Consider the following 13,713-nt stretch of genomic DNA (forward strand, 5'->3'; position numbering starts at 1 on the left):
AAAATAAAAGAAACCGTAAATAAAGGATTTAAACTATTCTGATCGAAAACCAACCTATAAAAGACCTCTAAAAAACCAACCTATAAAAGATCTCTAAAAATACTTATATTGTTGGGGTCATCTTTCACGTTTCTCAATTAATTTAGTAACAATCCAAACACATAGATAAAATACAAGTGAATACTGTCAAATGTAAATGAGATTATTAAACATGGTAGGAGTGACTATATCCGTAGCATAAAAATATACATATATCATAAAAAAATAAATATAGAGTTTAATTATATACTAAATAATAGATATTTCTTTAAAGCATTAAAAGAAAATAAATATTGAAGATTTAAAAAAAATGAAAACAAAAAATTGTAAAAGATGAAGATTATGGTAATATATATACAAAATAGTAAGAGAAACAACATTCTCAATTCTCAAAGAATGAGAAGCAAACCACTACAAGAAAATGTCCAATTACCCATTTTTTGAAGTAGGTAAATTTACTAAATCCATTGAAATTTTCGTAAGTAACGTTATTATGGACTCGTAGAAAGGTAAGCCCAACAACTATGTGGGTCATAAACATTTACCCACGGGTGAAGGGTGGTGGGAAAATAATAATCATGGGTAAAAGATTTGAATCAATGGGTAAAACTAAAAAAATTAAATCAAAATTCTCAACTTTTCCAAATAAGTTTGGTGCTTCTGGAATCTCGAATACATCTCTCTGTAGTTCCCAAACACAAAGCATATGCAAGAGAAACCCTAACATTTTACCCAAATCTCAGTTCTTAGAATCCAATCTCGATTTCGCACCTACTGCTGTTGTTTCTTCTGCCTTTGCTCCACCACCGAACCAGTTCCTCTGCAAGCCGCGTTTCGTTCGCGCAGGGTTTTAGAAGATGGCTGATGTCGAGGACATTCAATCTCTTGTTGTTGATAATGGAACATGAATGGTCAAGGCTGGCTTTGCAGGTGATGATGCTCCTAGAGCTGAGTTCCCCAGTATTATTGGGCATCACTAAGTACCTTCCAACAGGTTTGTACCCAACGGACCCCTTCCCCTTTACGTCATATTACCAATAAAATGGATTAGTTATGTAAGTATCGTGTGTTTACTTTATTCTCTTATTATGTATGCAGATGTGGATCTCTAAGGGTGAATATGATGAATCTGGGCCAGCTATAATTCATTGGAAATGCTTCTAAGTTGGCTTAAGTTGATCTGGATGGTTATCAAGCTCTTAATGCTCCCAATCCTGTGCCATATTTTCGTCAAGCTTGATTGACTTGTTGGATATTTGATGCTTTGGTTTTTTAATAGGTATATCTAGTTAATGAATGGATTTGTAAGTTAAGTTTGTTATATGTTTCCCCGTTAGGTTGTTGGAACAGACTTTTTATGCAGTTGGCGATGGCATTTGAACTTAGTAGGTTATAATGGACAACAAAACTTTCTTTATTCTACCAGCCAACACTTTAGATAGAACTTTGTAGATGACACCATTGGAGAAATGGGTCTATATTGTTCAAGCTTGACAGGTTATGTTTGGTTTGATTTTCCTTTTATTCTTTTTTATGATGTGGCGAAAAATTAGGTGCCTCGAGTTAGGAGGACAATAAGTTTAAGCATCCTTTTTCCTGGATGGATTTTTGATTTATTTTCTGTTGATATTAATTGTATGCTTAATTGGTTATGTTTTGCGGTACAAAAAAAATATTTTATTTATTTATTTACATCCTTTCTCTTGTATTATGGTGAACAGATTTGACAGGATCATTTAGAAGGAAATACCTTCTAGTGTGGTTTATGAGGATGATAAGGTATTTTCTGATGCTTACCTATCTTTTGTTATTGTATTTTTCTCATTTCCCAATGTTTAGGGATGCAACTAGTTATAAATAGAGGGTATATCATATAAAATGATGTTTCAAATGACACACCTACTAGTGATGATAACAGAGAAGTTTGATATCTAAAGGAAAAAGTAATTTGCTATACAAATCCACATTTATACACGTGTTGAATTTCATATGTTGTCTTATGAATGATTGTTTTCTTTTTGTTTTCTAGTTTCAGTGAAACTTCTGACTCTTATTGTTTATGAATCTTGTTAACATTTAATTATTCTTTAGAGTCTACACTTGTTGATCAGATAAACAAGTATAATGGTTCAACTAGTGTTCCATAAGTGTCCATTTTATATCGATAATTAGAATTTGTAAGACTTTGCATTATTTTAGTTTAAGGCACCAATGATGAACCTAAATATAGTGGCAACCTATCTTTACACTTACGAAAATGAAACCATAGGTTCTAAGGCCATGTTTAGTGTTCCCATTAAGTTTTCCAATGTCTTATGAAAATGAATAACTTTGAGTGGATTCCGTTTTGCTGATATTTGGTTGAGGTGGGCTCTGACAAATCTGTGTGCCCAATGGTTTAGTACACCATCTCTTCGGGAGCAATTAAAGGTTCTGTTTTGGTTCAATATCCCAATTAAAGAAGGGTGGGTAATTCCAATTGTTAATAGTAACAGTTGTTGGGAATTTGAGTCAATACTAACAATCCTCTGCTTAATAAGTGCTTCTCTCAATTAGTTTAATGTCTCAGATAAAGGTTATGTTTCGGTTCAATAGCTCAATTAAAGAAGGGGGGTCTTCCAATTGTTAATAGTAAGAGATGTTGGAAATTTGAGTCAATATTGTCAATCCTTCCTCTGCAGTAATAAGTGCTTCTCTTATTTAGTTTATTGTCTTAGATATCTTCACTTTATAACTTTAGGAATTGTCTTACAAATATAAGATCACAATTATAAAAATATTCTCCACACTCAAAGTTCCTAGCTCTCTGTGATGATACCATTCGCAAGCTCCAACTCTAAACTCAATCCCATTAGAGCTAATTAATTAATTAGCCATAACAGTATGGGCAATATGAATTTTCTTTCTGGAATTTGCTATGCTACACTTATGTCTATTCAAATTGGCATTATTTAGATTATGAATATGAAATGTTTGGCAAATGGTCTATCAAAGGCTGGTGATACTTTTGTTGATGGAGTAGTCATAACTACAACACGAACATTGCCAAGTTAATCAGAAAGGGTTATGAATTAAACCCTAATTGAATTGAGGATATAAACAAGGTTAGTGAATTTAAAAGGTTTTTAGCATAGGGTTTTCAAAGTGGGAGATCGCATTGATGTAAAGCTTATAGAGGTATGTCATGTTATGGTTGATTTTTATGTATATAGTCCATATCTACATAATTGAGTTGATTGATGTTGTTAGTTGTTGAAATGGAAAAAGAAAATGGTAACCGTCTTTATATATAAAGAGGTCCACAAATCAATTTGGTTTTGGTGCTGTTCTTATTGAGTAAGCAAATATGAGGCCTACCTACGCCTAAATAGGCACAGCCATATTGAATGAATTGAATTTAAAACTAAATTTATTATTTTCTTGATCTTATTAAAATAATTATGATAAAAGTCTTTTATATTAAGAATGGTATAAAAATTATTATAATTTTATTTTTCATTTGAAAATTTTGTATGACTATGGTTTAAAACTAATAATATCATTCAATTGCAGTGTCTTTGGATAAAAATAATTACTGTTTACACAAAAAAATGAATCATTTTGAGTTTATATCTATTAAAATATTAATTAATTTTACCACAAACTCTTAATCTATTTCTATTAATTTTCTATTCTAATTTCGTAATTTAAGACATTCTTACTCGTGTGGAAAAGAGAATAGCTAGAGAAAAGAAAAGGCAGGAAGAGGTATTTTAATATGGAAAAACATACATTGTATAGATATTTTAATGGAGGTTGACTAGGCAAAAGGCTCAACCTTGTGTAATGGGGAAAATGAAAAAGAATTTTTAGAAACCAAATCGGGGCAAAATGAAAACGAATACTAAATAAAAGCTTCGATTGAGATGATGGAGCTTCGATTGAGAGATGAAGATTAGAATATATGGAGACGAAGAGCAAACGACTACGGTGTGTATAAAAACCATGAAACCCTATAAGTCTGTGAAAAACTACGGAAAGTATGTAAGAATATGAGAGTGTGAAAATATATTATGGGATATAAGACACTTTGGCGCAATTTAAAAAAAAAATCGTTTAGACTTCTTAGGGGTTCAAATAACTCCTCGTTAGTGCTTCTCTTTCAAGAGGTTATTATAACCCCTCTTAAAAAAAAACCCTTGTTATAATTTATTTATTTTTTGTAGTGACCATGTTCTTAAAATTTTATGTTGTTTTAAAACACTTTTGTCTGTGTCTGGACACGTGTTGTCACATGTCAAATTTAATTATTAACTAGAGTTTGATGAAAAAAGGAAAATTTATATTTTATATATATATAAACTATAGATATATATAAAAACTATACAATACATGTGGAACTTGCACCAGGTGCTTCTACTTGGTCCCAAATTCATGTCACACTTTGGGGGGGAACTTCAGCTTGTCAGCCACGTCTGGGATGGCGATCAATTCCTTGTGATTCATTTTAAACTTGTGTCAACAGGACAAGTCTCCTTTCGCTTGCGCCCTATCTGATGCTTTTCGGCTTGTAGGGTGCATGTCTGACTATGAACTGCTCCCTGAACAATGCAGAAAACTGATCGAATGAGGTTGTGTCCATCAAGGAGACCAATGAATCATTCTAGTGTCGTGCCTTCGAACGTCCCCATGAACAACTTGCAGTGCATTGTGTCTGTCCCTTCGAAGATCATCATTTGAGTATGGAAAGCCGTGATGTGGGTTTCCAGGTTTTCGGTATATGTGAAAGTGATTATGGGTGTAATGAAATTGGTTGGTATCACGACATCCATGATCGTCTGGGAGAACTGCATGGGGCGAGCCCTAACTGGAATAGGCAGGCTTTGCTCCCCTATTGTGCGTTCCCCCAAACGCTTTAGATCTCTCCGCAACTCCTCATTGGCCTTGCGTAACTCTTCGTTGTCTGTCCGCGACACATCCAACTCGACCTTGAATTGGTCTTAGCAGAATAGATTTGTCTGCATTAACCATATTATTAGCAAGAAAAAAATATTGTAGACATTATTAGTATCTATGGGACAACTTTTTAAGAGTTCAAAGCATATTCATCGCACACAAAGCATACTTATTTGTGAGGGTTATGAATTTGATGAAAGGAAATTATTCAAATCTTGATTCACTTTCCACATTTATTCTTCTTTGGTGCAGAGGATTTGGCAGAAAATGAAGGTAGGAATATGTGTATTCATACAAATGGAAATTAGATTTTGAGAACCAAAGTTGTAGGGTGGCCAGGAGGTCGGAGGAGAAGATATGTGGCATGCAAGAGACAAACTTAATCCAGGCAATTGCTTCCTGCACCCACACTTTTGAACCTGCACCCAACACAATTTCAAAAATTCCAAAAATACCTTTTATTCTGGAAATAAAAATTTGGAATAAAAAGTAATGTATTTTGGTAGATCCGGAAGAGATTATTGTGTTCTGGATATAAAAATCTGGAAAAAAAATCAAAATCTCATTCCAAATAAAAAAAATTAGAACTGAAAATAATACATTTTGAAAAATTTTATCCAGAAGAGATTATTGTGTTCGGAAAAAAGGGTCCAGAATGTAATTTTATAATGTAATTTTATATGTACCCATTTTTTTAAGGGTATTTTTGTTTTTTCCCTTCTAATTGGGTGCAGTGATATGGTGCAGGAATCAATTATCCTTTGTCATGTCAGCAATTTGCACAATAATGAGACCCTTATACTAGACTTATCCACGTTGGGGTGGAGAAAGTAATTGTGAGGCGGGTCCTGTTGGTGTGGATGCGAGAAGCCTGATGGTAGGGAATGAAGGAATCGCCGTGGGAATTATTGACTTTAGCATGTGAAATTAGCAATACTAATATTTAATTAGTTAAATGGAATTATAGTTATTATATAGGTTGATATGAGATTTTGTGGTTGTTACAGTAAAAATGTAAAAAAAAAATACAATAAATGTGGTATGAAAATCATATTTGATCCAATATTTTTTCAAATTCTTATATTTTCTTACCTTTTTCTTTCACTTTTATATTTTTTTAATTTTAATAATATTCTTTTGCGATGTTACATTTTTCTTTATTTTCAAATGGTGATGGTTATTTGTGGTGGTTGATAGTGAACCTTACTAATTAAATTAAGTTTTGAGTATTTTTTTTTACTGGTGATGGTTGTGTTTTTGTTTGTTTATTTTTTTTAAGTCATAAAACTCAAAAAGAAACCAACTAGGTGTAAAAACGGGATAAAGAATCTTCTCATCAACTCTCTCACCAATTTTGTTTACCGGAGTGTGATATGAAAAGGAAATGTCAGTTTTTTCTTGGAACCCTACAATGTTATGCAGAGACAAATATATCTCTAGTATTTTCTAAAAAACCTAAAATGCACTTAAGATCCACATTCAACTCTTCTTCCTTTGCCCACAAACTGCATACACAAACTCCATTTCTCTTTAAACAGTGGCGACACTGCTCCATCCCTTGGCACAAGAAGGTATCTTCATCTTATTTTTTAGGACAAAATTTTTTGTAGTTTGTGATAATGTAAGAACGTAAAAATATTAAACACCACATACCCCTCGTCCCACGCACGAAACTTTTCTTTCTTTCTCTCTCCGTCTCTCCCAACTCATATTCTCTTCCTTCTCTCTTAATTTCCTCTCCCAATCTTCATCTATTGTAGAATCTGATCGCACCACATTGTAGCTGAGGAGTTAAGGAACATTTCTACCCGATCAGATTTTCAATCAAAGTAAATTCATTTTTGTTCTAAAGATCCTTTATTCTATATTTCTCCTTAGGATTTAGTCATCAATCTTGGTGAGGTTAGTTGAGAAGAGTAATCCTCTTAACTTATTCTACTATATACTGAATTTTTATTTTGTTTGGATAACTTGCATTAGGCCCTTAAATCTTACCGCTTATCCGGATTGAGAGGATAAAGTTCTAGAAGTTGCTTGGAAAACAAGCATTAAGGTAAGGGAAACTAACTTTAATTTTCAATAGTACCCTAGAATATCTGAATATGGAGGGGATGTGGTCTCAATATTCAATTTCTTTTGCAAGGATGTTGTTTATTTATATATTGTGTTTTTGTTTTTATATTTTTTAAACTTGTAAAAATATTAGATTTTGATAGTTTGGAAGTTAAATATTGTTTTTGACGTTGGAAAGGTTCTTGAATGTTATGAATTTTAAAATGTTATGTGATTGAGTGATATGTATTATATATGAATGATGAAAATTATATGAAATTGTGTCATATATTTGGAATAATGTATGAGTTGTTATTTCATGACATTCAGTATGAAAAATCTATGTTTAGTAGCGATCATCTAGCTTCACTGATAATCTAAGTCATATAGATTAAGATATCAGGTGGTAAGAAGTTGAGAGAGAGTTCATACACATCGGGTCCCGTTGTAGACATTCGGTATTGGATGTTTGAACTTACCCTGATCCTTTCACTTAGATTCGTTGGTAACCTTTGGATTAGGTGTTAATCTTTGGTATGGGCATACTTAATGAGTCTTTCGGAAGACGATGAATTCATGTGTAGTCAGTGGGATTGAAATGAAATCTAATGTCTGTGATTGAAAATACATTCATGTGTGGTCTATATTAATGGTGAAATTGGTATTGCAATTTTATATGACAACATTTAAAGAAATGTTTATAAATTATTAGTTTGATTGGTTGTTTTTGTATGAATTAGATATGTTATGAAATTTCTTGTCATTAACTTACCCTTGCTTTTTCTTGTTGTGTTTGAACTTCGATGACTCTACACGAGCAGATGATCATACATGTGTCGGAGGATCTGAAGAGCTTTAGGGTGTTGTTTTGAAACTTATATTGTAAATATTTGTATTTCTATAAGCTCTAATAATATATTATGAATGTTTTGAAAAACTTTAAATTTGTATAGAAATATGTATGACTTGTATTGTAATACTTTTGGGATGCCACACTTTTAAATTTATTGTTTATAGAAATTCTTTAATATTTGTATTTCAAAATTTAACTTCTCATTTTTATAATTTTTGTTTAAATTTTAATTTATTTGATATTTTTAAATAAAATAAGAAGTTGTTCCCCTTTACATAAAAGAACGAAGATGTGATTGTTATTTACTGAAAACATAAAAAATAAAAAATATATATATTTAAACATTAGAGGAAAAAATGAATATTACTTTATAAAAAATATAAAGAATAAAATGACTATATTTTAAAACTAGAACACGTAGTGTCATCATCAATAAATAGGTTGAAGTGAAGAATACCCATAATTAAATCTGAAGCTATTTTATGTTATTAAATATATTGATAATAATATCTTGTTTATGGATTTAATATTTATATAATATTGAAATGTAAATTTGTTTAAGATTATACGAAAAGGTTTTATATATTTCATTATTCCTTTTAGTATAAATATATTGTTAGTTGAAATATTTATTTTCAAAATGTACATCTGTTAATTTTAGTATACTTATGACATAATATCAAATAATATAATTAGACATTCTTAATATAAACCCTTTGAAATATTTAGCCTAAAATACTACTTTTTAAATATTTATTACAATTAATATTTTTTGTGATCAACTATTATTTCTAGAAGAAGAAAAAAAAATACATAAAACTGACAGTTACTGTATTTTATTCTCAAGTACCCAATATTTATTTATTTATTTTAAAATATTACAATGTCATTTCTTTTATATATATATATATATATATATTACGTTTTGAAAATATAAATATATATCAAATCCCTTAAGACAGCATTGTTATTTTAATAATTATATTTAAAATATTATTTACTTTGGAATTTGATATAAAGACATTCAGTTTTAGATAACAATGTATCTTTAACAAATTTATAATGATAAAATAAATTAAAGAATACAATTGTGATTTAAGAGGATATAAAATTACGGGTGAAAATATGGATTGGCTCGTCTCAAATTTAACCTGTAAAATGTTGGTCGGGTTGGTCCTTCCTGCACAAAAAGTGCAAGCTCATTTTACTGGTATGCCCTGTATAAGAGGTAACCTGGAGCGGACCAACCTGCGTAAAGAAAATATTTAAAAAAAAATTAATTATAAAAAAATATTTTTGCTACTGAAAAATTAAAATTTTAATATTGTTTTAATGCATTCAATTAAGATTAAAGACATTCAAGTATGAAGATTGTTAGAAGGTTTGATTAAAAATAATTAAAGTTTTGTTTTGCATATTTTCCTTCTATATGTAATTGTTCAAGAGTATTTTATCAAAGTTTTGCTACAAAATATTGTAATGAAATCTCTTCTTTATATTATTTTTTATTAACAAATTTTAAATGTAAAACTTTACATAAAACTAAATTCACTTTTATTTTTAACATTAACCTTTTCAGATGATTAAAATAATATATATATATTTTGTACATTAAATTTATTTTATTTTTTAAATAAAATAAAATAAAGATCACATTGCAAGAATAATATGTGAGTGAGATATGATTTTTTTAATTAGAAAAAAATAAAATAGTTATATTTTTATTTATGTGGGCCAGTAGGCTAATCCGTCCCACTATTAGTTCGCACGTGTTGCGAGTTATACGGGACGAACTTAAACGAGTCAGTGGACTAGATTAGTAAATTAGGAACGAACCTAAACGGATCACAGAATAGATTAATGAATTCGTTCCACAACTTTTAATAACAAACCATTAATCGATTTACATAGTCCTCCACACCTTATTATCTCCTGGTATAAAACAATATTATTGTTCTATTCTCAAAATCCTCAACCCACAAGGAAATGTCAAGTACCATTTTTTTTCCATCATAAATGATTAGGTGGTGTAAAATTATAGTAATCCCAACTAATCTTGTCATTTCTTGTGATCAAGGGTCATTATATCACATTTAATCAAGTTTAATTAATCATGTGACGTATAAATAAGTATTATTAATTAAAAAAACTCCATGTCGATCCATAGAAACCATAAATACTTTGTACAGGTTTTTATATGAACTTCTTTATCAATAACCATAAGATAAAAAAAATCATAATAGTTATTTCCAATTCACTTCTTTAAATTTTTATTTTTTTTGTAAAAAAGTTAATTTTACTTTTTTTTCCTTTATAAAAGTACTTTCTATTTGTTTTATCCGGAAAGACCTTAGATGTTCTATTTTATAAAAATAGAAATTATAAAATATTTTTTAAATAAACAACAACAATGAACATAAACCACATAAAACTAAAAAAGACCAACAAGAACATGAGACATGATTAAATGTAAAAGATCTAATTTAACAAATGAGTTTTGCCTCTAAGTATCTCAACACCTAAGTAATCAACTGAACCCTGAACTGAAACTTAAGGCTTTCCAATCTTCACTCGAATAGCAGATATTTGTTTGTGATCTGTGAGAGTCTCATCGCTGCAATTTTTTGAGCTACTGATTCCATAAGATTTTGAGGTGACCCTTCAACAATTTCCTTAGCTATACTGCATCACCAATCATATATACACAGGCCTGTTAATAGCATTACACTTATATGAGAAGAAGTTTCTGCAATGATTCAAATGATGACACTCACTCAGATATGTAGTAGTATCTGATAAGTTATCAGATTTGGCAGCTTCTTTGAGATCCTTCCATGCATCAATATCTTCTACCAAGGAGATGAGACCTAGAGAACTATTGAAGTCTTCTTCTCCTTCCTTCGGCCGGTCAGGTGACTGGGTGATGAACTGGAGTTCCTCTCGTCTTCGTGCTTCTTCCTCGACACTCGGTCTCGAGTGAACACCGGATGGTGGGGTACCTGCGAAGGCATTCCGACGTTCAAGTCAGTAAAGCAGGTGATGGTGTTCTGCTAGGTGAACAGTAATAAATCACATACCTTACTCCTTGGGATGCGTGCTATTTATATTATTCTAATGGACCTACCTTATTGGACCCGTTTATCGAGGTGGATACAACTTAGTGTTGTATTACCTAATTCTTAATGGTAAATTAACTTCACTGACCTTGGTTTGAGTGTTAGTGATAATTAGGGTTGGCCGTCGGCCGAGTTTCCCTGGTATGCGTCGGCCATCGACCAGATTTATCTGGTCTTGGTCGTTTCGGCCACATCTTCTAAGGTCTCGGCCATATAGGTCGTTGGTCTCGTCGTTCGGTCAAGTCTCTCAGATCTCGACCGGCAATTATTCCTTTGATCTCGGTCAGGTTGACCCGGTCTCGAACAGGCAGGTGGATCTCGAACAGGGAGATCAGGGGTCGGCCTCGCCCATATTGGTTCAATATCTACCAAGAATTTTTTACTTAACTTCCTCTCTTCAGCCAATGCTCCATGAAAACCATGGAATGATAATCTCCTCAGGAAGAGTTTGTCTCCCCATATCAGTGCCTCAGATTCCATTATGTCTGCTGAAATTAATGGCATGTAAAAGTGCAGAGACACTTTTTATTTATAAAGAAATGTAACCATGACTCGTGTTCTTTGTCTAATGTAATAAACTTCAAACAAAAATTTAAAAATAAAATGATGCATCCACAGAGGAACATCTTGGTTTTTTAAATCATGTCATATCCGAAGAAGATTGCTTGTTGAATTTTATAATACCGCGCGCACGTTCTAATCAGCCAACCTATATGCTCGCTATGATGATAAGTAAAAATTTAATTTTTACAAGAATTATGATATAGGTTAAAATCCAATACAAATTTCTTCATATTATAACGGTTAAAAGTAGAAAAAAAAATATTTTAATAAAATATGGGTGTATATATATATATACATGAAGAAATGGAGAAATTTTAAAAGTTTGTAAACTGGTATTTTTGATATTTTTCTTTAATTTGTGTATGAAAGAGTATTTAAATGTTGTGTTTTTAAATATATTTTAGTACTTCAAAAAATGACTCTTTCACTTCGATGTATTGTGATAGGAATAGGGGTAGGGCATTTTTTATGTATCAAACAAAATAATTAAGTTTTATTATTTTTTTAGTCTTTATAATTTATTTATTTTTTAGTTTATACATGTAACCCTTAGGCCACATTGCATAACATATGGTGGGGTGTTTTTTATTCACTACCAAGCAGTTTACATAATAAACCATTACGTGTATGCTTCATTGTTATTGAATGCGGTTGGGGCCATAGAATTATTGAAATTATTCTTCTCCTTTCTTGGTTGATCAGTCGGATTGTACTTCAATTTCTCTCCATACAAGCTCTTCCCTCTACACTACTCATTCCACCTCTCAATCTTCTCGTAACCGAGACTCAGATGGTATCTGCAGAAGATACTTTGATGCTCAAGTCAGATTTAGTATTTGACACTCGGTATGCTCAATATTGTATATTGACATACCTAATTCTTGAAATTTGTGCTATTTATATTATTTTAGTAGACCTTTCTTATTAGACCAGATTAAAGAGTTTGTGTCGTGTTTAGAAGTGTATTATTTAGCTCTTGATTGTTGATTAGTCACACTAACTCTGCTTAAGCGTAATTGGATTTGTGGTGTCGGTCGACGCAATGACAAAGACCGAAACATGGTATCGCTCGTGCGGACCTCACAAGTATATTAGTATTTAATAAATAATATCTAGTAAATATCTATTTTTTAAGTACTAGGTTTGTACAATTATTATTAATAATAAATTATTCATACATTTAAATATAAAATATATTTAATTCATGCACAACAAATTTTTAACACAATTTTTTTTTATCATTTTATGCTAAAAAAAATAAATAAAAAATTCTAAACCCTAAGTTTTAAAAAACTACTCATATATCGTTATAGTCATCTACAACTTCCGTGTATTTTTTTTATGCTTAATTCATCATTTTCCTGACAAATTATATTTAAAATAAAATTTTAACAATGTTTGATTCTTAAATAAAGTCGTTCTTAGGTAGCATCATTTAAAAAAAAAAAAAAAACCAAAATCGTGAGTTCACATAACGATTTTAGTGTAAGTTGTCATCTAAAATAAAAGAGTGAAGTCGTATCCTTAAAATACAATTGATCAATTTTTGTAATATTTTTAAAATTTTCCTATTCTCATATACTTAAGGTCTTATAATTACTTTATTATACTTTTATAGAGAGATCACTTTGTTTATGGGTTAGAATAGCTTGTGTATTAATTAGATGACTTATATGTAGAAGTTGAGGTTTGCATATGAAATACTTGCCTACCTAAAGATTTTATATATTGTTTAAAGGACCAACATATAAGGGTAAAATGTTTTAATGTTCCAAGATTAAGATGTGAGAAAAAATCTGCTTTAACATAGACTTTAATGCTTTAAACAAGAAAACTATTTAGAAGTGTGTTGGAATCAATGAAATGATCAATTAAATTATATTTTAATATATTAAAAATAATAATTAATCTTTTAAAATGTTCTTACTTTTATATTAAATAAATGTTAATTTATTAATATATTTTAATAGATTAAAATATGTTCTAATTTATTCAAATTATCAACTTCATAAATATACTATACTTTTAAAACTTAATAAAATCGGTCCATTTGTTTTATGAAAATAAAAACATAAAAGTATTTTTTATAATTGTTTGGTTAACTTAGAAATTGTTTACGGACAACAAAGAAATAAATCTGTTATTACAAATTCA

The 13,713-nt window shown here is 30.4% G+C and overlaps 1 long non-coding RNA gene and 1 pseudogene across 5 annotated transcripts; one reads left to right on the plus strand and one right to left on the minus strand.

Moving 5' to 3' along the window:
* The first annotated feature begins 672 nt into the window (after window positions 1-672).
* On the plus strand, window positions 673-7,963 carry LOC137818781 (uncharacterized). 5 transcript variants are annotated; one of them, XR_011082140.2, is made up of 7 exons: window positions 673-1,033; window positions 1,138-1,318; window positions 1,761-1,818; window positions 4,429-5,362; window positions 5,722-6,803; window positions 6,955-7,027; window positions 7,848-7,963. It is a non-coding gene; the product is annotated as an uncharacterized LOC137818781 (long non-coding RNA). The 5 variants fall into 5 exon arrangements; XR_016516425.1 differs by having other exon boundaries at window positions 5,722-7,027; XR_016516427.1 differs by having other exon boundaries at window positions 4,633-5,362; window positions 5,722-7,027.
* A 2,394-nt stretch (window positions 7,964-10,357) lies between these two features.
* On the minus strand, window positions 10,358-11,475 carry LOC137818000 (dihydroneopterin aldolase 1-like; annotated as a pseudogene).
* Window positions 11,476-13,713: the final 2,238 nt, after the last annotated feature.

This window comes from Phaseolus vulgaris, chromosome 10 (assembly GCF_051622355.1).
Source record: "Phaseolus vulgaris cultivar YP4 chromosome 10, ASM5162235v1, whole genome shotgun sequence".
Classification (NCBI taxonomy): domain Eukaryota; kingdom Viridiplantae; phylum Streptophyta; class Magnoliopsida; order Fabales; family Fabaceae; genus Phaseolus; species Phaseolus vulgaris.